This window comes from Lissotriton helveticus, chromosome 3_1, assembly GCF_964261635.1.
Source record: "Lissotriton helveticus chromosome 3_1, aLisHel1.1, whole genome shotgun sequence".
NCBI lineage: Eukaryota > Metazoa > Chordata > Amphibia > Caudata > Salamandridae > Lissotriton > Lissotriton helveticus.
The window spans coordinates 95,115,268-95,138,933 of record NC_136061.1 but is presented as its reverse complement, the minus strand read 5'-3'; the positions used below and the strand labels follow the sequence as shown (position 1 = coordinate 95,138,933).

Below are 23,666 nucleotides of genomic sequence, written 5' to 3'. Positions count from 1 at the left end.
GATGAGGGATTATGTGGCAAATTCACAATTATACGGAAAACACCGCAGCCGTAAAACTACATAATTCTAGTGGTTTTGGGTACAGGGAGCTTGAAAAGAAAGAATATGGGATGTCAATGTGTTTCTAATCCAAAAAAAACATGTAAATGACCTGTACAAATATTAAGACATATATCAGCAGTTATGAATAAACAAATACAGCATATTTTATTTATTTTGTAATTCTGTATTGCAGCATTTGTATAGCGCTTACTACCCCTGTGTGTGGCACTGAAGAGCTTACGTACATCGCAACAAGCTACGCCATATAGGGTGATGTGTCATTGGAAGGGTGTTATCTTTTGATCCATTATAGGAAATGTTTCTATGTTGTGCATGATGACCACCGAGGAGTAGTTATCAAGTTATGGGATGCAGCATGTAGAAGGGTGGTGAATGGGCGATGTGAGACCTGACCAGCCAGTTTATGGTTTTTAGGTCTGGGCTAGGCAGCACATGCGCTGACTCTTCGAGACATGTTGTTAACGGGAAACATCCTGTACCACGAAACTTTTACAACGCGGTACCATTACTACGCAGGTTTTACAACGCAAGTCGTTACAACGACTTGCGCTGGAGGGCGCTGTAGGATAGGGAATAGTTTAATTTACTATCCAACACCTTCCCTACTATCCACGGGGACTGGAGTTGGAATAGTAAATTAAAATATTCACTATCCAGCGCCCCCTATGCAAGTCGTTGTAACGACTTGCGTTGTAAAACCTGCGTGGTAACGGTACGCGTTGTAAAAGCACGCGTTGTACCGTCATACATCCGTTGTTAACAGTTAGGGGGCTACAGACCGCCCGCAGGCTCACCATTTGTTAGCTGCAACGTCACTCTCATATCCTGTGTTGCAGTTTACCATGGCATGTGTGTTTGGCTCTCCCCTTAGAGCATGGACCAAATACTTGTCTCCATCCACTGCTCCTGTTTTTTGGAGCTGCTTTTTTAGTTGTGTTCACACACTCCATACGAGTGCATTTTCTTTTTTACTCGTTCCTTTCTCCTTTAATATTGCTTCTTTTCTGTCTCACCCCACCTCAGCTGCAGTGAAATGGTGTTTAGGCACACCAAATGAGTGCTTGCTACTTAGGTTCCAGTCCTATTTCTCGTACAAAAACAAGCATTTACAATGCAATAGGTCTCCCAGCTTTAAAGTTTGAGCTATTGGCATTGTATATTACAATGTGTTACATTAACTTGTTATCAAACTCTGAATTGTTGTATAAAGATGATTTGCAAACTGTCAAATGTTGCTGAATAGTAAGCAACGTTGTGAATAATATTGTTTGCTAGTCATCCTTGGGTACCAGAGTACTTCACTTGAGGCAGCTCACTACTCTGCACTCACTACTCTGCACTCACTGCTCACTACTCTGCACTCACTACTCACTACTCTGCACTCACTACTCACTACTCTGCACTCACTGCTCACTACTCTGCACTCACTACTCACTACTCTGCACTCACTACTCTGCACTCACTACTCACTACTCTGCACTCACTACTCACTACTCTGCACTCACTACTCTGCACTCACTGCTCACTACTCTGCACTCACTACTCACTACTCTGCACTCACTACTCTGCACTCACTACTCTGCACTCACTACTCACTACTCTGCACTCACTGCTCACTACTCTGCACTCACTACTCACTACTCTGCACTCACTACTTTGCACTCACTACTCACTACTCACTACTCTGCACTCACTACTCACTACTCTGCACTCACTACTCACTACTCTGCACTCACTACTCGGCACTCACTACTCACTACTCTCCATTCACTACTCTGCATTCACTACTCTGCGCTCTCTGTAAGCTCACTGAAAAGTTTAGTTGTGCTATTGAATGGTCAAAGATCCTCTGTTCAATGGTACTCATTTTATCGACCTTAGAAGGATGAAAAGCCATGTAAACTCATGTGGAATCAAACAAGTGAACATGTGAGTATAGGAGAGCAAACACAGATCCTTGGAGTAGGCACATTAGCTCCTTTGGCCACCAGTGTAATACATAACTGTTACTATACCACATGACCCAGTAAGATAACGGTGTTCGGACAGTGTAGTGACACACACAGTAGTGTGTTTTACTGCTACTGCCTGTCTTCAGAGCAGCCTGTGACCGAAAAGGGGGCTCTCTGTAAGCTCACTGAAAAGTTTAGTTGTGCTATTGAATGGTCAAAGATCCTCTGTTCAATGGTAAACATTTTATCGACCTTAGAAGGATGAAAAGCCATGTAAACTCATGTGGAATCAAACAAGTGAACATGTGAGTATAGGAGAGCAAACACAGATCCTTGGAGTAGGCACATTAGCTCCTTTGGCCACCAGTGTAATACATAACTGTTACCATACCACATGACCCAGTAAGATAACGGTGTTCGGACAGTGTACTGACACACACAGTAGTGTGTTTTACTGCTACTGCCTGTCTTCAGAGCAGCCTGTGACCGAAAAGGGGGCTCTCTGTAAGCTCACTGAAAGTTTAGTTGTGCTATTGAATGGTCAAAGATCCTCTGTTCAATGGTACTCATTTTATCGACCTTAGAAGGATGAAAAGCCATGTAAACTCATGTGGAATCAAACAAGTGAACATGTGAGTATAGGAGAGCAAACACAGATCCTTGGAGTAGGCACATTAGCTCCTTTGGCCACCAGTGTAATACATAACTGTTACCATACCACATGTCCCAGTAAGATAACGGTGTTCGGACAGTGTAGTGACACACACAGTGGTGTGTTTTACTGCTACTGCCTGTCTTCAGAGCAGCCTGTGACTGAAAAGGGGGCTCTCTGTAAGCTCACTGAAAAGTTTAGTTGTGCTATTGAATGGTCAAAGATCCTTTGTTCAATGGTACTCATTTTATCGACCTTAGAAGGATGAAAAGCCATGTAAACTCATGTGAAATCAAACAAGTGAACATGTGAGTATAGGAGAGCAAACACAGATCCTTGGAGTAGGCACATTAGCTCCTTTGGCCACCAGTGTAATACATAACTGTTACCATACCACATGTCCCAGTAAGATAACGGTGTTCGGACAGTGTAGTGACACACACAGTAGTGTGTTTTACTGCTACTGCCTGTCTTCAGAGCAGCCTGTGACCGAAAAGGGGGCTCTCTGTAAGCTCACTGAAAGTTTAGTTGTGCTATTGAATGGTCAAAGATCCTCTGTTCAATGGTACTCATTTTATCGACCTTAGAAGGATGAAAAGCCATGTAAACTCATGTGGAATCAAACAAGTGAACATGTGAGTATAGGAGAGCAAACACAGATCCTTGGAGTAGGCACATTAGCTCCTTTGGCCACCAGTGTAATACATAACTGTTACCATACCACATGACCCAGTAAGATAACGGTGTTCGGACAGTGTACTGACACACACAGTAGTGTGTTTTACTGCTACTGCCTGTCTTCAGAGCAGCCTGTGACCGAAAAGGGGGCTCTCTGTAAGCTCACTGAAAGTTTAGTTGTGCTATTGAATGGTCAAAGATCCTCTGTTCAATGGTACTCATTTTATCGACCTTAGAAGGATGAAAAGCCATGTAAACTCATGTGGAATCAAACAAGTGAACATGTGAGTATAGGAGAGCAAACACAGATCCTTGGAGTAGGCACATTAGCTCCTTTGGCCACCAGTGTAATACATAACTGTTACCATACCACATGTCCCAGTAAGATAACGGTGTTCAAACAGTGTAGTGACACACACAGTGGTGTGTTTTACTGCTACTGCCTGTCTTCAGAGCAGCCTGTGACTGAAAAGGGGGCTCTCTGTAAGCTCACTGAAAAGTTTAGTTGTGCTATTGAATGGTCAAAGATCCTTTGTTCAATGGTACTCATTTTATCGACCTTAGAAGGATGAAAAGCCATGTAAACTCATGTGAAATCAAACAAGTGAACATGTGAGTATAGGAGAGCAAACACAGATCCTTGGAGTAGGCACATTAGCTCCTTTGGCCACCAGTGTAATACATAACTGTTACCATACCACATGTCCCAGTAAGATAACGGTGTTCGGACAGTGTAGTGACACACACAGTAGTGTGTTTTACTGCTACTGCCTGTCTTCAGAGCAGCCTGTGACCAAAAAGGGGGCTCTCTGTAAGCTCACTGACTCCTAGCAGTCACTGCAAACCATCCTGAGTGCTCGGTGGCAGCTATATAAGGTATATAAATATTCCATTGCCACCAGGTGACCCCGTGATACTCCGGTCCTAATGGAAGCAGCCCCTTTGAAAGTCAGCAGTATAGTATTATATTGATATAGCTCTCCCTGCCAGTGTACCTCCCTGAACCCGCGGCGCGCGCCGGTATATAGGAGTGCAGCTGACCTGCTGTGGCTGCTATTAATAAATACAATTGATGCATCATCGTTCTGAGCTGCCTGTGCCCTCTGCCTTTAGTGAGCTGTGCAGCCGCTGCCTGGCTGCTTCTGCTCTGTTTTCAGCCTTGGCTGGCAGCGATGGGGTTAACGCTGCTCAAGCAGGAGTAGTGTTTGCCGCTGGATCTGGAAAGCGCATGCGTGCAATCACACGCATGCGCGCTAAACGGCCAGAAGTGGGATCACAGACCGGCAGAGACGGGCAGCGGGCAACGAGAGGAGAAACCGGCGGAATCCAAGGACTGCACGGAAGAGAACAGGACCGGACAACTTAGTTGTAGGAGGTAGGAGGGGGTATCGGTGCACGTGTGTATGCTCGTGTGTGTATGTATGTGTGCGACGGCGGGGGGGCCTCGGCGCACTCGTGTGTGTGTGTATGCATGGGAGAGTGTGTGTCTCTGTATGTATGTATGTATGTATGTGCGTGCGTGCGTGCATGGGTGCTCGTGTGTGTGTCTGTGTCTGTGTGAATGCGCATGCGTGTAGGAGCTTCCCAGGAGACAGCAGCTGGCCACAGCGCTCGTTCGCGTGCGCGTGGCCAGCTCTAATCGCCTCCTCGGAGAGAAAATGCGCGCGCCAGGTGCTGTCTCCTGGGAAGCAGAGTCAGCGACAAAAGATCTCCTGGCGGACACAGCGCTGACGCGCTGTTAAACGCCAGGAGACCTAACAAACCAGCAAAGGCCACTAACTCGGTATTCCATGTTGCTTCCCTCAACCTCCAACGCCCTCCTTCTCAATAGCTGTTGTTTCTTCACAGTTGGAAGCGGGAGAAGCTGCAACGTTTTGCAGGTAGAACATGAACTACTGCAAAATCGTACAGAACAGTATAAAAAGTCCTAATCTAAAAAGAAAAATGTAAGGGAGAGTGCTTTTGAAACCAGGTCCCATGGCCATGCGCTCTGCGCTGTCTACTAGCAACTTTAGGACCTATTGCTGGTGTGGCTAAAAGACAATTAAAAAGGAGGAAGCAGCTTACATCGGCAATTAGAGCCCATGGCATTATGGGCATGCAAATGAACCCTGGAACTGATTTCTCGAAATTGCAGTTAAGGGCTAATAAGAAATTAAGCTGATATGCAGTGAAACGGAATTTGTTAATATTGCATTTGTTCGCCTGAAGCAATTCAAATTTCATGCAAGGACAAAAAAAGATACAAAATGAATACGTATTATTCGTAACAGCTACATTTAAAACAGCTGCCAGGCGTTTGAAACGGGATAGTGGGGGGTTTCATGGTATACCTGCAATGGGACAAATGTGTCCTGGGACGAAAAAGGATTGATAATAGAGAGGAGCGTGACTTCATCCTAATAATGCTGCCACTTCCTCATGGCACCGCTGCCCTTCCCTGTTCATCGCACCCCTGCCCCTCCATCTTCATGGCTCTGCTTCTCCACTTTCCTCCATCCGCTCCTGCTCCTGCTCTTCATCCCATCGCACTCCACCCCACTGTAATCTACTCTACTCCACCCTACTTCAGTCTGCCCCAATCTACCACACCCAACCAACCACAAACTACCCACTCCAATCTACCTCACCTGATCTACCCCGGTCCAGTCTATCGCCATCTATACCACTTCCATCTACCCTACTCCAATGTAACCCAATCTAGCCCACTCCAACCTACCCCACTCTATCCCACTACAAACTAGCCCACTACAGTCTTTTCCACTACAAACTACACAACTTTAATCTACTCCAACCTACACCACTGCAATCTACTCCAATATACCTAATACACCCCACTCCAATCTACCTTGACCTACCCCACTCCAATATATCCCACTCCGATGTACCCCACCCCAATCTACACCACCCAACACACACCACTCCAATCTACCACACTCTAATTTATCCCACTCCAATTGACCCATTCCACCCCACTGCAATCTACCCCCTACACCATGTCAATCTACACCAATCTACACCACTCCAAATGACTTCAATCTACCCCACTACAATGTGCCGCAAACTGCCCCACTACAATCTACCCCAGTCTGTCCCACACCAATTTATCCCATTACAATCTACCCCTCCCCACTCTACCCCACCCAACCTATTCCAATCTACCCCACTCCAATATACCGCAATCTACCCCACTCCAGTCTGCCCCACTCAAGTCTACTCCACTTTAATCTACCCTATCCAATTCTACCCTACACATTCCACCCCAATCTTCCCCACCCAACCTACCCCAATCTACCACACTCCAATGTACCCCACTCCAATATACCCCAATCTACCCCACTCCTGTCTTCCCCACTTCAGTCTACCACAATCTACCACACGCAAATCAACCACACCCAATCAACCCCAATCTATCTACTCCAATCTACTCTATTCCAATCTACCCCACCCATCCTACCCCAATCTATCCCACACCAGATTACTCCATTTTGCCCTAGTCCACCCCAACCAAATCTACTCCACCTCATCTACCCTACTCTATCGCACCCCAATCTACCACACTCCAATTTACCCCACCCCAATCTACCCCACCCCAATCTACCCCTACCTATCCCGCACAATCTACTCCAACCTATCCCACTCAAATCTACCAGTCAACTTCGTCCCAATCTACCTCACCCCAATCTACCCCATCCCAATCTACCACACCAAACCTACCACAATCTACCCCACTCCAATCCATTCCAATCTACCCCACTCCAATATACACCACCTCAATCTACCCCACCAACCTACTCTAAGCTACCCCACTCCAATTTAACCCACTACAGTCTAACCCATTCCAATCTACCCCACTCCAATATACACCACCTCAATCTACCCCGCTAAACCTACTCTAAGCTACCCCATTCCAATTTACCCCAACTTACCCTACTCCAGTCCACCCCAATCCACCACACTCCAATCTAGCTCAATCTACCATACTCTACCCACTCCATTCTGCCCCATTCTAATGTGCCCCAATCTACCCTCTCCAAATACTATAATCTACCCCACTCCAATCTTTCCTAACTTACCCTACTCCATTCTACCCCACTTAAATGTACCCCACTCCTATCTACCCCACTCCAATCTACTCCCATCTACCCCACCCTACCTACCACAATCTACCACACTCCAATCTACCCACCTCTATCTATCCCACCCCAATCTACCCCACCCCATTCCACCCCAACTTGCCCCCAATCTACCCAAGTCTACCCCACCCCAGTCAGCCCAAATATCTCTACCCCAATCTCCACCACCCTAGTCTTCCCCACACCAGACTACCGACCCCAATCTACTCCACCCCAATATACCCTAATCTACTCCACCCCAATCTTCCCCACCCCATTTTACCCCAACCTACGCCAACCTACCTCACCCCAATCTACCCCACCTCTATCTGCCTCAACCTGCCTAAGTGTATCCCAATCTACGTCACTCCAATCTACCCCACCCCACTCACTTTTAGCCATGCTGAACAGCATCCACACTGGTGTAGAACATGGCAAAAGTACATTGCCAGAGGCAGTATGTCTCGCATATGTGAGACCTATTGGCTTTGCCAGTGCTTGTTCAGTTCTTTGGCAGCTTTGAACAGATAGGGTCCTCCATAACCCACAAACATCAAGTGCATAGCATAAAATACAATCTGACCAATTTAATCTGATTTTAACTCACTCACAGCCTCAGCGCCTAGACTGGCTGAGCTCAGCTGTAACCTCTTTGGCTCCCACCAAAGTATCCCTGCCCCAGAGAAATAAACCAACGGCCCCATGGTTTACAGACAAACTCAGGACTTAAAAACAATATTTCAAAAGACAGGAACGTAAATGGAGAAAGGAATATAATATAGCTGAGAAAGAAAAATATAAGCAATGTTTGGCTGGGTACAAAACCTTCACACAGAGAGAGTGAGAGAGAACTAGTTGCATTCTCCCAAAATCATAGCCATTGTTAGAAATGGGGGTCTCTAGTTGGCAGGGGTAGGTACCACTGTCCAAATAGGGACCCTTGCTTCTAGTCAGGGTAAGGAGGAAACCCTCTGAGATAACCCCTGCTCACCCTTTAGGTAGCTTGGCACGAGCAGTCTAGGATAGCCAGAGGCAATGTGTAAAGTATTTGTACCAACACTCCCAGTAACACAGTGAAAACACCCACAAACTGACTCCACAACAGTTTAGAAAAATAAAGGTATTTAATCTAAACTACACAAGACTAAAACGACAAAAATCCAACATACACAGTTCAAGAATATGGTTTCAAAAGAGTTCTTAAGGTTGCGATAAAATTCTTTAGATTGCGATAAAATTCTTTAGGTTGCGATAAAATCATCCACAGTTACGTGAAAAGTTCGCAGTTGCGTCATGTTTAGCTCACAGTACCTTTAGCTGCAACAAAGTTCCAAAAGCAGAAGCTGGTGCGGTGGAAAACAAGCGATGCGTTGCTCCTGAGACCCTGGGGAGGCGTTTGCGACAGCCCTGCTGCAGCAGCGGGCGTGTTGCGACGAATCCGATCTGTATGGGGAGGAAGGGCACTTGTCTGGATTCCGGTGCGTAGGTTCCGTAGGAAGTTTTTTCTCGCAAAGGCACGATGCGACGATCTTTGGAGTTGCGACGATCTCCGGGGCGACGATGCGCGGACCAGCGGTGATCTTCTCTCTCGCAGCTCCTCAATGCAATGGCTTCGGCGATGACTCTCGCAGCAACGTGATGCGGTCCGCAAGCAGGCGGTGCGGCGATCTCTCCCAGCGACGACAGGCTCTGCGACGACACTCGCAGCGATGTTAGATTTCCCGCACCGATTGGGTGCGTCCCGCAAACGAAGGATGCGACGGCTCTGGCAGCGGCAACAGGCGCTGCCATGATCTCGCCCTTCGTAGCGGCAGGAATTTCCTCGCACTGTCGGGGTTGCGCTCCGCAGCGAGCGATGCGATAACTTTTCTGTAGCAAAGTCTCTCAAGTTTAGTTTCCAGCTTCCCAACACAGGTACAACTTCCAGAGGCACCACACAGGGGCCGGCACTCCAGGAAGGACAGGACTCTCTCAGTAGAGCTCAGGGGAAGCTGGGGGTGAAGTCCTTTTGTTCCTGGGACTTCAGAACAGTGAGCCAGCTCTTCTGAGGCCCTTAGAGATTCCTTCAAGCAAGGGGACACAGCACAAAGCAAAGTCCTTCCCCTCTCCTTGGCAGCAAAGCAACAGCAGGGCAATCCAGCAGAGCAACATCTGAACAATCTTACTTCTTCAGTTTCAGCTTTCTCCTTGGCAGAGGTTCCTTCTTGATTCCAGGATGATCTAATATTCTGTTGTCAGGGGTCCTGTACTTATACCCCTAAAAGTCTTTGTTCTCTTTGTGCAAGTGGGCCCTGAGCCCGGTCTGAACCAGTTCTGGGTGCTTCCTGAGCACTTTGTTTTCCTGGCTTCTCCTTTCCTTTCAGAGTGAGGGGCAGGGTCGTCAGCAGCCCAGCAGGAGGTGGAGCCAGCATTGTGGAAGGCGGCACAGCCCTATTCAGGCCCAGGTGCTATCTCCTCCCACCACTCAAGTTGCAAATGCAGTCATTCAGCCTAGGGCTGACTCAGCCAGCCTCCTGGGGAATCCCCAGCCCCTGTCACTCTAAAACCAGACAGTCAAAACACAAACAGGCCAAGGCACACAGGAAGGTCAGACAAGAGAACAGCAACTTTCTAAAAGTGCTATTCTCAAACACAGGATTTAAAAACAACCTTTCCTAAAAGATGTGTTATTAAATTCTGAGTTCAGGGATACTAGACTCTTATGTCCTATCTTGTTCCTATGGGAAGAAATGCTGGTAGCCACTGTAGCCAGCATCCCCCATGTTAACCTATGGAGCAAGATAGCATTACAATAGTGAAAAACGAAAATGGCTGTAATTCACTACCAGGGCATGTCACCTGCACAAGTACATGCTCTACCTTTCACATACACTGCACCCTGCCCAGGGGGGTACCCTGGGCCTTCCATAGGGATGACCAATGTGCACAAAAAGGGAAGGGTTAGGCCCGGTCAGTGGGGACACTGACCAGGCGGACATGGCAGTTCACAGACTGCACACAGGCACTGCGGTGGCAGGCCTGAGACACCATTTTAGGGCTACTCATGTGGGGGGCACAATCAGTGCTGCAGGCTCACTAGTAGCATCTGTATCACCAACCCTGGCACACTCAGTGCACTTTACTAGGGAATATGCCAATCATGGATAACCAATTACAATACAATTTATACAGAGAGCATATGCACTTTAGCACTGATCAGCAGTGGTAAAGTGCGCAGAGTCCTATTGCCAACAGCCACAGGTCAGGAAAAATAAGGGAGGAAGAAGCAAAAAGTTTGAGGATGACCCTGCAAGAAGGGCCAGTTCCAACAGCCATACACAAACGGGCAACTAGATGAAAGGAAAACAAAAAGGAACCGCTTAGACGTCCTACTTATAGGTGGGGCAATATTATCTCTTCATGTATTGTCCCGGAGTATTTCGTGTTGTGAGTTCGCACTTGGAGAGCATGGTCGTGTGTTAATGTCATCAAGCTGGCAGAGATATGTTACCAAGGGGTCCCAGATATCGTGTGGGCAGATTGCTGGGGGCATGAGGTTCCAGTATTCGGTCAGGTGCGTCTGGCAGTGAGCTGCATCAGTAAGCTGTGTCTTAGTCGATGGTGCTGATTTGCGACCCCAATTTATTGCCACCCTACGTTTGGCCATCAGCATTGCCACCAGTCGACGGCTACCATCAGGGACGTCTTTAACATATCCTAGTAGGCACATGAGCGGAGTCGGTGCACTAGGGTGAGAGGTGATAGTGCTTATTATCTCACAGCATACTGCCTGCCAGTATCCTGCTACTCGCGGGCATGTCCAGCCTAGGTGTATGAATGTATGAATGCAGAGCAACACCTGCATCGCTCGTGGGAAGTCAAGTCCATTTTGTGGAGAGCTGTTATGGTGTGATATAGTCTGTGAAGGTGTTTGAAGTGTATCAACCTTAATCTGTAGCTGGGGAGAGTCTCTCAGTTTGGTTGCAACAGTATTGCCACTGTTCCATCGATGGGCTTGTGATCATGTCCACTTCCCAGGCGCAGCGGGCCCATTCAGTGTCCAGCTTGGATGCTGCTAGTGTTAATGAGTCAAGCCTAGTTATAAGTTTGCGCAGCAATGTGGCTGTATGGATGTATTCAAGCACCGTGTTGACCAGTGAAGGGTCCGGGAGCTCCCTGTTTGTGTTTCTGCAGGTCGCTCCAATTTGGTAACCAAGTAGTGTGTCTAGTAGGGTAGTTGTGGCTGCCACTGCATGGGAAGGAAGGGGGAGGAACTGTCTGCCTGGCTAGAGGTCTGCAGAGGTAAGTATGTGCAGCACCTTGGCACGCTGTGCCATCGCATTATTGTGTAGTGGAGAAAAGGAGGGGTTTTCTGCTCGTGTCATTGATGGCGCGTATAAGAGTATCAGAGCCTGCCCGTCTTCAGATACCCTCCCATGCCCAGCGCACACCTTCCACAGTATTTATTTCTTCTCTGAGTGCCTTGTATGGCAGGAATAATGTCGTTTTTAGCAGCCAAGGGGAAGCCTGCTCTGCCTCCACCTCCAGATGTGACCGGAATGGCATTGGGTGTAGCCAAAAATGCAAGAAGCTTGCTTGGGCGCAGAGTGCATCAATCTTTACGTCTGAAGCCCCCATTCCACCGCGCGTGTAGGGTAATGTCAGAGTTTTGTTAGCGATTCGCGGCTGCCGACCCGCCCATGTTAACGCGATCATCCCTGAGTGCATCCTTTAAAAAATTTTGTAATGAGGGGGAGTGGGGCATTGAGGAAAAGATATAAAAAAAACTTTGGCAGAACCACCATCGTGGCTATCGCAATCCGCCCTGCCTTGGAGAGTGGGATCTTGCCTCACATCTGGATTTTAGTTTCGAGCCATTACACTGCATGTCTGTAATTTGCTTTCTAAAGTTCCTCCGGGTCTCTACTTAGCCATTTAAGTGTTTGATAAGGACGCATTGTGTCAGTGTAGGGAAATAGTATGGATTTGTTCCTGTTGAAGTGTACGTCCAAGTAGCCGCCAAAACTGATGATTTCTCTAATCATCGGTGCTAGATTTTTATGCGGTTGGCGGATATATAGCGTGATGTCATCAGCATACATTGAGACCACTAGGCTAAGGGCCATGAATCCAACACCACGTTCTGTGTGGTGCTGGCGTAGCCGAGTTGCCAGCGGTTCCATGGCCATTGGGAACAATAGCGGTGAGAGTGGACATCCCTGTCTCGTGCCGCTAGTGATCACAATGGAATCGGTGATCTGCCCATAGATTTTAATACGGTCTGATGGTAAGGTGTATAACATGCGGATCTTGTGTATGAATTTCAAGCTGGAGACCAACCGTCCGAGGAGCGAGAAAAGGAAAGGCCATTCCAAGGAGTCAAATGCTTTGGTAGCATCTAATAGAGCCGCCACTGCTGGAAGGGAGGAATTAATTTGGTGCATTACCGTGAAAAGTGTGCGTACATTGTGTGATGTGGCGCATCCCGGGTAAAAGCCAGATTGATCGGGCTATATAATTAAGGGCGTGAGCGGGAGGAGTCGTACTACTAGCAGTTTCTCATATATGTTGTTGTCGGTGTTGATCAATGAGAGAGGGCGGTAGGAGTCACAGTGCCCGGGCGCCTTGTCAGGCTTCAGTATGATTGTGATTAGTGCTTCGCGGCGGGAGGAAGCCTAGAGTGACTGATTCGCTGTACATTTCAACAAGATGAGGGACCAGAATAGAAGCGTATTCTTTATAAAAAGCAGGGGTTAGTCCATCCAAGCCCAGAGCTTTGTCTTCGGGGAGGGCGGCGATAAACTTTGCGATTTCCTCTGTTGCGAATATGGCATCAAGGTAGTCTCTGTGACCTGGGTTGAGCCATAGCAATGCAATTGAGTCAAAGTACTGTTGTAGTGCGTCTTGGGCACCCATCGCCCCGGCCGTATAGAGTTGGGAGTAGAAGTAAGCAATCTCTGCGCTGATCTCTACAGGAGATAGGATTCTGCTCCCGGTGTCGTCCACCAGTTTGGTCACATATGAGGATGCATGTGGCTTCATCAGCAAGCCAGCCAGTGTCTTACCAAGGTGTTTTTCCCCTCCCCATATCGGCGAGCTTGTGCATCTCAACCCAGGTAGCTCACCTCTTGCTCTGCCTCAGTTTGGTAGTCTGACATTTTTGCCCTGATCCCCACCAGCGTAGCAGGCGTGGGGAGGGTGCTATGTACCTGGTCAAGTGTTTTAATTTCCACCTCCAATTTCTCCAGGGTTCCCCAAATCGCCCGGAGCACCATGGATTGCTTAGCAATGCATGCTCCCCGGATGACTACTTTGAATGTTTCCTATAGTGTTGAGGGATCTCTATTATGGCAATACGTATTTCCTCCTTGAACACTGCATCTCTCAGTGCAAAGTGGGGCAGGCGCCACGTGAACATGCGCTGCAGGGTTTGTGAGATTTGGAGGATCAGGCATACTGGGGAATGATTAGACAGGGCGCACACCCAGTGTTCAACGGTGGAGGACCAGTCAGCTATGTCTCGGGACACCAGCCATAGGTCGATGCGGGACCAGGAGTTATGTGTGGTAAAGATGTAGGTTTCCTCTCATCGATTGGGGTGTGCATGGCACCAGGCATCGACTAGTGCTTTATCTAGTATGAGTGAGTATAATGACGCTGTGGCCTGCGGATGTTGTAGTCTAGCACCTGAGCGATCAAGAGTGTTTTGCAGCACAAGGTTGAAGTCGCCTCCCCAAATTATTGGGCATGGGTCATGTGTTTACAATTAGCTTCCAGACATGGAGAAAAAAGTCTGGATCGTCTAAGTTGGGCCCGTATACTGTCACCATGATTAACGGATAGGGGTAGAGCACGCCTACCAGTACGGTTTACCTACCCTCTGAATCAATGTGGGTATGGACATTTTGCCAGGGAAGGCCCTTTTCGAGTAGAATGGTGACCCCTCTAGCATAGTTAGAGTATACGGAGGAGTAGGAGTCACCCTACCAGTGAGCTCGGAGTCGAGCAGTGTTAGCAGTGACAAGGTGTGTCCCTTGTAGAAAATATAAATCAATATTATGTCTTGCAAGGTTAGCGTGCATTAGACGGGATTTACGGTGGTCATTAATACCCCTAATATTCCAAGTTAGGAATATCACATCAGTCATGAGTCAGTCGTTTGGTGCGTGAGCTGTCATGTGCTTGGGTATCACCAGTAAGGACTGGAGGGAATTGCAGCATTGGCCATAGTAGTGTAGCTTCTTGGTGTAACAGTTAGTGCATTCTAAAGTGTACATAAACAGTAAAACAAAAACTCTCAGGGTACCCAGACCCTGTTTCCCATGTCCGCTTCGCACTTCCCATTCTCACCACCCTCCCACCCCAACCCCCCAAGCAGGTTGAGATATAGTGCCCTCCCCACCCAGAATTCCCCAAATTGAAACACAAAGAATGTTCATGGGAATTATCCTGTTGGGGCATGTGGACTCTGCAGGTCAACTCCCCCGCCTCAAGGGCAGGGTGGCCGAGCATCACAGTCCATTTGGAAGTAGCATGTGTCGTATTGGCATAGAGTTGCCAGACGTTTATAGGGGAACAACGTTCTGTATTGCACTGGCAGTCTGGTGACTTAGTGGTGCAGCGCAGTGCAGTGAAGCAGATCTGATCTTGCAGCGGCCCTGTTGTGTGTATTACTAGTCATTGCCACTATTGCATCCATCTTCGGGTGATGCGGGCTGTCCGCATGAGCAGGTTTTGTGCAGTTGCTTTGCATATGCCATGGCTGCTTTAGAGTCTATAAATTAGTGTGGTTTGCCCTCAGTGTCTGTTTGCAGCTTAGCTGGGTACATAAACGCATACAGTATTTTTAGTTGCTGAAAAATACGTTTGGCCGGTAGAAAGTCTCACCTTGCCCCCTGTACCACTAGGGTAAAATCAAGGTAGAATGACAGTGTTTCCTTAATGCCTGCCTTCCCCCATTTCCCTGGCCTTTCACAGGATCGTGTCGCGATCGCGGTAGTATAATATGTGGGCTATTATTGGCCTTGCAGGGGCCCCAGGTGCGGCATGGGCCTGGCGAGCGATGTGCCCATTCGACAATGAAAATCTTGGACAAGGCCGTGCCAAACAAATCGCGAAGCAAGATCTCAAGATAGTTTTCCATTTTGGAGATGGCGGTCGAAGCAGGGATTACCGTAATGCAGAGATTGTTTCTTCAGGGGTGGGATTCCAGGTCTTCGTTTTTGGCATGAATGAGTTCCAGTACTTTATCCGTTTGGGGCTAGGGTTGGCAGTCCTCCGTGCAGGCGTCGTCAGTGTCAGAGACTCTGGCTTCCAAATGGGTGATCCTAGTGTCTTGTGTATCTACACGTTGTTTGACCTTGTCAAGTCGGGCTGCTAGGTGGTTGATTTTAGAGTCAAGTGTTTTTTAGGCAGGACTTGACCTCTAGGAGCAGGCATCTAATGTCCTCATCCTGCACCCCAGTAGTTTTTGTCTTAAGCATGTTCAGTTTTTGCAATCTTGGGGAGTGCTGTGTGATATATCAATACCTGTTGGACTGTGCAGGCAAGTGTTGCACTGGTCTTGTCTTTCTGTGGGAGGGGAGCAGCAGCACTCCAAAATTGTGTCCGCTCTATTGGATACTACGTGGCGAGGTTTTGGGCCTGCGCTCAATTCTGCGGCCTAGTTAGGCCCGGACTGGCTATCCGTGCCATTCAGGCCGAGCTCAGCTCTGGCGACCCATGCACGAGGAGAGCGGACTGGTAACGCTCAGAGCGCTTCTTCATCTGCGAGTGGTAATCAGCCCCCCCGACTCACCTCCATACTTCTACTTTCTGTTTGCAGGTCTTCACAGCAGAGACGCTCCTCTTGTGTGGCCCCAGGGCGTGCATCAGTAGCGGATCGCCGCTGAGACGACGCTTGTGCAGCCACTCAATATACGTCCTGCCTGGCTCCAGTCGTCTTCGTCAGTTCTTGCCGGCGGGGGCTACTTAGGGGTGCATTTACCGCATCAATACAGCATCGCGGATTTAGTTGCAACGTGCAGGGCCGTGATCACTGCACTGTGTTTGGCGTCGTCTGGAGTGGGTGGCCGCAGCCCGCACGGCCTACTCTCTCCCTCACTCGGCGCGTATGATCGCAGCTTTCGTGCCTCCACGCTGTGGTTTGCTCTAGCTCAATGGGTCACACTGCTGCCCAGTGGTGCTGGCAGTGCATACCCGCTTCCCAGTGGTCTGGATGTTCGGTGTTCTTCCCGGATAATAGCGAATATTTTGCTCGCCTGGCAGAGCTCACTCAGGATGCAGCCATTTTGCCACCGGTGAGACCACTGTCCCTGTCCCTAACAATAATTTAGCAGCGAGCAGCCAGTCGCTTTGCAACACTCTTGCAAACTATTTTCAAAACAAAATGGAAGAGATATACAACAGGTTCTCCTTTAATAAGATATCTCCTGCAGAGGAAACCGCTTCTTCCTCCACCCACGTGGACACTGAAGCCTTTTTGGAATTTACAGCTCTCACAGTTGAGCAGATAACATTGCTTATTAAGGGGCATATTAACTTGCCCTCAATGCCACCAGAGCACTGCAGCCTGTCCAGGCATCCATTTCCTGGCTGAGGGCCAAACCACGGCACTCAGACCAATCACAACACTGCCTGCTTGCAGAGAAGATGCCAAGAAGAGGAAGAAGAGGATGCAGCCAGGTGACCGGCAGGTAAGTGTTCTTTTTTTATGTCTTTTAAACCCACCCTCCCCTCCTTCCCCCGTCCCCACCCCACTGCTGCTTCATGGGAGCAGCCACTACTGCTCATCATGCCACAACAGCATGGGCCCAGCCATATGCAAATCGGCCTTAACCCTGCTGCTCATGGGAACAGTCTAGCCCGGACTGCCTGTCCAGGTCCTCACCGAATGTGAACACAAGATCTGGCCTGGCAATTCGAGCAGGCCTGTTCCCATGAGGAGCAGATTCAAGGCTGATTTATATTAGCTAGGTTCAAACTGAGGTGGCATGGTGAGCAAAAGGACAATGGCTTGGGATGCTACCCTAAACAATAGCCAGTTGTTAGACAAATTGCAAGCATTCCTACCATCGCCTGTTGTGTGTTTGATAGTGTTTTGATTAGCCTATTGTGTTGGGGCAGGATCATCACAAGTCAGTACGACTTACATTTGACTGACATTGCTTCAGTTTACACTGACTTGTTGTGAAATATAACCTGGTGAAATAATGTATCTGCTCTAGAGATCTTTATTTTGTTTGCAATAGCCAGGTGGTTTGATAGGTCAATGTGCCTGCTGCATTGGGATGCAAATACTCTAACTAGCAGTATTGTGAATATGAAATAACCAAATATAGACTGCCATGTCACAAAGGGCTGCTATAATGCAGTATCTTTGAAAAATAGTTTAATATCTTGAAACCTCTGCCAGGCTCAACACACTGAGGATTTATCTCCTTGAACTAAATATTGTGCAAACAATAATCATGGCATTTGAGACTGAAAGCATGTGTATTGCAATTGACTTATTTCCTGACATCACCACAGAAACTCAATTAATATTGTCTAATGTGTATGTATTGCAATTTAAGACCTGTATAGTATTAGTCTGCTTTTTTAAATGTATTGACTTCTTTGAAATTCTACTTAGTCATAGCAAATAAATTGCTGTTATAAGGTTGTATATAGGTATTGTACTAAATGCATAATTGTTGGTGAACATGTGGGGTAGAGTTTTTAGTGGTAGAAGTGTAGTAACGCTGGGTGTTAGAAATGTTGTTGATCTTCACAGATTCCAGAATTTTCCTTCACAGAAACATGAGCAAAATCTATGATTTACCCAATGTTTGGTGCTTTCAGGGCATATGGGTAATAAAAAGATCCACGTGAGCCAAACTACACAAGAATACCCTAGGTGTCGTGTCTTCAGAAATGTCTGGGTCTGACAGGATTCCTGGATAGAGACTAAGCCCTGGCCTATATGCCGCAGCTAATCACATTGCCAGAATGGGTACATTTGCAAGGCTAAACCTTGATGTTTCCTTGTGTCTTAGAAGGCTTAGAGAACCCTTCCTTTCACTGGCACTAGTCCAGTCATGCAAGTGGGGTACTATTGTCATCTGGAGAATTGTAGGGACGCTTTGATGTAGGACATTTGTGACAACCGCAGATTCCAAACGTGTGGTCTGCTTTCACTTTTCTTTGCTGTGCAAAGCTTGCTGTGTAATACAGCAAAACAAAAAATCAAACTTTGATTTTGAAAACAACAATGTTTGTCAGAAACAATTTTTTTTCCAGTACTGTGGATGACCCATTGAAGTCCACCGCAATGTGAAGGTAATGTGGTAGTAGTGAATGGGTCGCATTCTGCCCTAAACCAGTGAAAACATGCAAAATCGATGCAACCTAATGTCCTATCTAACAAGAATTGACAACAAGCTGCAGGAATATGATGGCCACATTACACTAACTTCTTTGTTCAATGATCGAAAGGGACTTTTCCAGTTCCAGGACGTCCCATGATTGTAGACTTCTGAGACTGGGGAACAGGTAAAAGCACAGTGGTTAAAGAAAGGGGACAGTTTATGCTAATGGCCACACACTGCCAAGAGAAAGTTTCAATTCCCATAACTGGTCTGTGGAAAAGAGGGCTAGGGAGTGAATGCAAAAATATTGAGAAGTACAGGGGAGATAGAAGAGAACATAGAAAGAATACATTCTAGAAAAGGAAAGAAGATTGAGAGAAAAAAGGAGAGTAAATCGAAAAGGAAAGAAAGAGCCGAATGGGAAGATACTTACAGCAGCAAACAGAAAGGGTCAGTAGGGAAAGGGTTGAAAGAGGCAGTGAGGGCAGAGATTAGGAGATAGGGAGAAAATAGAGGAAGTAAGACAAAAGCTGAAGGAGCCAAATGAGAGCTAGATACACCTGGAGAAAAGGAGATTGGAGATTTTAGGTGGAATTTATAGCTTATCGTGTTTTGGCCAATTCACCTGGCCCAATGTAATTGCGATGCACAATTTGACATGAGAGTTTCTAAAAGGGATCTAAGTGCAAGGTCCAAAAATCACCTTGGATAGTGGTCTTTAAAGTCATAATAAGGTCTAATCATTGTTACTTGATCCCCAATGCATTTTACTAATTACTTAACAATGGCATCTCCTTGTTATTTGTTACGATATGCTCTTTGTAGGAGCAATGTGCTGACATCTTCTCTTTTAAAACATATCAGCCATGGCTGCATTTGCTTATATAGTCTCTGGGAAGTACAACCTACTTGCTGAGAAATCCAAATTCTATTACGGAGGTGATTTGGCTTCCTATTGTATATTTAAATATGTTATAACTGTTTCATAACATGAAACTTAGCTTTTATCTACACCTGAAGTAATGCGTAACAATCTCTCTGCATGTAAATATTTTTCATTTCTAGTACAGATGTCAGGTTTCTATGCTTTGCACATTCACCACTCAGAAAAGTGCATGCTTGTCCAAGGGGAAACATCCTTTACAACGCAACTTTTACAACGCACTACCATTACGGTGCAACTTTTACAACGCAAGTTATTACAACGAATTGCGCTGGGGGGCTCTCTAGGATAGGGAATAGTTTAATTACTATCCAACACCTTCCCTACTATCCACGGGGACTGGAGTTGGAATAGTAAATTAAACTATTCACTATCAGCGCCCCCAACGCAAGTCGTTGTAACGACTTGCGTTGTAAAACCTGCGTCGTAATGGCATGAGTTGTAGTGTCATACATCCTTGTCCAAGCAATGTTAGCTACAAGTTTGGTGCAATTTGAGAATTCTATGCAAGGAGTTACTGCAAGAGTGGAGAATGTCCACAATTCTGGAAGTGGAGGACTCTGTATCATTCAAAGGGGAGGTACAATGCAAGCAGCATTAAAGAGAGATGTTATCACAGAGCAGGATTTTAGAAACCACCATTCAGACCCTTAGAGGCAGTGCTGCTGCCTGCCCATCGTTGACTCCTCTAACTGGATATGCAACTTGGTTCCTCGTCCCACCACGGGTCTCAAATGGATCCATCCAAGTCTCACACAGTCACCTATTCTTTACCACGCCTACCTGTCTTGCTGGTTGATGTCTAACGAAAGTCTTCTTTTGTAAAACACCTTTCGCACATTCTGCCTATAACCATGAGGCGTGTATGCCAATGTCAGAGTCTGCATCAAGTCCCTGAATTTTGACTAGTGCTTTTGATCAAATGTAATTGAACTCTCAAACTTTTGTCATAATCTTATTGTGAAATTCATGGTGGGACTTTCTCAACATCCCCTGTAAAAGGCCATCTAAATTCTATTTAGTTTTCACTATTGTTGAATAAATGAATGAAAAAATTCTAAAAGTGCAAACAAATGCCCGGAGGCATATTGGCGCAAGTTGCCATAGAAAGGTGGGAAATTAGTCTCCTATAACTGAATGATTAGTTTAAGTAATGCAGAAAGACCAGCTAGGTCTGTGCAAAGAGACAGGTTTTTAAGACCTTCCTGAACCTAGCCTGGGATGGAGCTGTTTTGAGATCATGAGGCAGGCTGTTCCACAGAACGCCTATTGACCTAAAAAAGCTTTTTCCTCAACACTGGAGAAGCGAGGCTCAATGGTTAGAGCGGCAGACCCTGATGCAGAGGTCTGTCCCTGGACCAGGGTTCAATTCCCGCCTTGGCAGCTCTTGGACTCAATTTCCCGGGACCTGATAATTCTCGCCTTGTGCCTAGTCTAATCATGAGTCCCACTCTGCAACTCTGGGCAATCGCTTGCTTAATCTCCACAACAGCCCCAACAACGCTATGATGCCTGGCCTCACCTTGGGGGTGCCCAGGAGTGGACATTTCACAGGAAAGCCAGGAAGGGTTCCACAGCGGTATGAATACAGCGCTACCAGACCTCTGGGTAGAAGTGCGCTATATAAATACAAACACACACCATGTGGTTTTCTGAAAGGCAGGTACAGCCAATTTTTTTGTGGAAGCCGAACAGAGGGGCCTCTTGGGGGGATATATACCCTCCTATATTTTTGGATATAGAGAGGGCCTTGTCCATGAGGGTCTTGTAAGCCATGCAAAGGGCCTTATAGGCAATCCATTCTCTAACCGGTAGCCAGTTTAGGTTTTTTATGGCTGCTTTAGCTGACTGAACTTGGGAACTTTTTGTAAGAAGTGTGCCGCGGCATTTTGCAGCATCTGAAGTTTCTTAAGAGAGGAGGAACAAAGATTAGAGTAGAAGCTGTTACAATAGTCCAGTCTCCCCAATACCAACAAGATGACCACCGCTTTGAGAAGCTCAAAAGGAAGGGATTTTTTTTTTCTTTTTCACTAGCCTTAAGGAGTAAAAGGAGGCTGATATTACCTCTTTCATCTGTTCTTTGAGCTTCAATTTACTATCTATCATTATCCCCAGATTTCTGACCGTTGCCACGGCGGTTGAGAGAGGGTCCATTTGGGGCGACCACCATGAAAGTGTACAAAAAGACAGGTTATTTCCAAATAATTTTACTTTCATCTTAGAGAAATTTAGCTTTAAGCAATTCCCATCCATCAATTTTCGGACCTCATTCATACAATTCCTGAAGGCATCTCCAGCATTAGCCTCTTTATTAGCGAGCGACACCACAATTTGGGTGTCATCCGCATATGATGCTAGGGACAGGTCAAATGATTTAATAACCATGGCTAAGGCGGTTACATAGCGGTTGAACATTGTTGGGCTCAAGGATGACCCCTGCGGGACGCTGCAAGGCAGGGAGATGTCTTTGATTTAAACTCTCCCTTTGCCACCATTTGCTGCCTATTGGATAGAAATGATTGGTGCAGGGCGGAGGCGAGACTTTGAATCCCTAGTCCCTCAAAACGGCCAAGCAGCACATCGTGAATGGCCGTGACCAAGGTCTCAGATAGGTCCATCAGGACCAGAGCGTAGTTATCTTCCCTATTCAGGGTTGCTCTGATCTCTGGCATTGCCACAACCAGATCGGTGCTGTGACCTTTTCTAAACCCAAATTGGGTGCCATCTAGAAGATGATTGGTGTCGATATAGATTGCATGCTGCTTATTCATAACCTTTTCTGCTATTTTGTTGTAGCCCTAAAATGTTTAAAACACACTGTTCACTAATAATTTCCCAAAATATCTGGATGGATAGGCTTCATGTTCTCTGTAAAGTTATTTTACCATAGTGGTGAGTTAAATGAAAACTTCACGTATGAAGTTGGCCCGAATTAGCAAACTTTATGAAGCAGATAAAGTTTCCTACCTTTACGTAAGGACTTCCAGGTGTGCTGATTTTCTGATGCAGAATGTCCCAGGTAGGACATCCTGCATCAAAACATGTTGTGGGGAGGGCTCGCAGATGAGGACAGCTTTTTTGATTTTTTTTTTTAACAGAACGTCATGAGCTTTGCATTTCATAAAGCTTCAAAAGTTTCAAAAATACACAAAGTTGCAAGCCAGCCTACTTTACAACTTTACTCCCCTCTACTTTAAATCCAATCTAATATCATAGGATTTAAAGTTGGCTTACAAAAAGTTGATTGAGAGTGCTTTAATATGTACATTAAAAATCCGTGTATTCCTACACATAGACTCACACGGTGTCCACCCTGAATATCGATGGTACAGAATATCGAGGACAGCATATAAAATCCAAAATATCAATAGGTAAGTATAGATTTTCTGTAAAAGGAGAGGGAGGGGAACAGAGGCTCTCTAAAAGGGATTAACACTGACCTCAAAGAGGATTACAGTACAAAACCCTACAGTCCAGTGTGCAATTTTAGTAAACACAGACTGTATTTTGAGGTCTTAAGGCTTAACGAGTAGTACTCAGTAATCAAAAATCGATAAATAAATCAAGAGTTTTTTATTGTTATTGATTCAAGAGTTCTTCATAGGCCAACATGTGTTTCACGACAACATGTCGCTTCATCAGGGTCAAAAGATATATACTTTGCAAATACAATACGGAAATCTTTAATTATCTGCATGATGATGGAAAGAAGATATAATATTCTTGGTCTAGATCCTCAATAATGCCAACAAATAAATGTTGTATTCTAGGGGTAATAATCGTGAGATGCAAATTGACTTCACTAATTTGGTGCGATGGCCAATTGCTGGTAGCAATAATAGATTTTCTATACTTTGCTCCACATATATTTACCTACTCAATATATATATCTTCAAGGTATGTAGATGTGGAGTTAGTAACAGTAAATCTATAAAT

At 46.3% G+C, this 23,666-nt stretch overlaps 1 protein-coding gene across 1 annotated transcript in view; it reads left to right on the top strand.

The window, feature by feature from the left end:
* The window catches only part of CCDC92B (coiled-coil domain containing 92B), a 233,373-nt gene that overhangs the window by 164,503 nt on the left and 45,204 nt on the right, over positions 1–23,666 (top strand). The window lies entirely within an intron of this gene.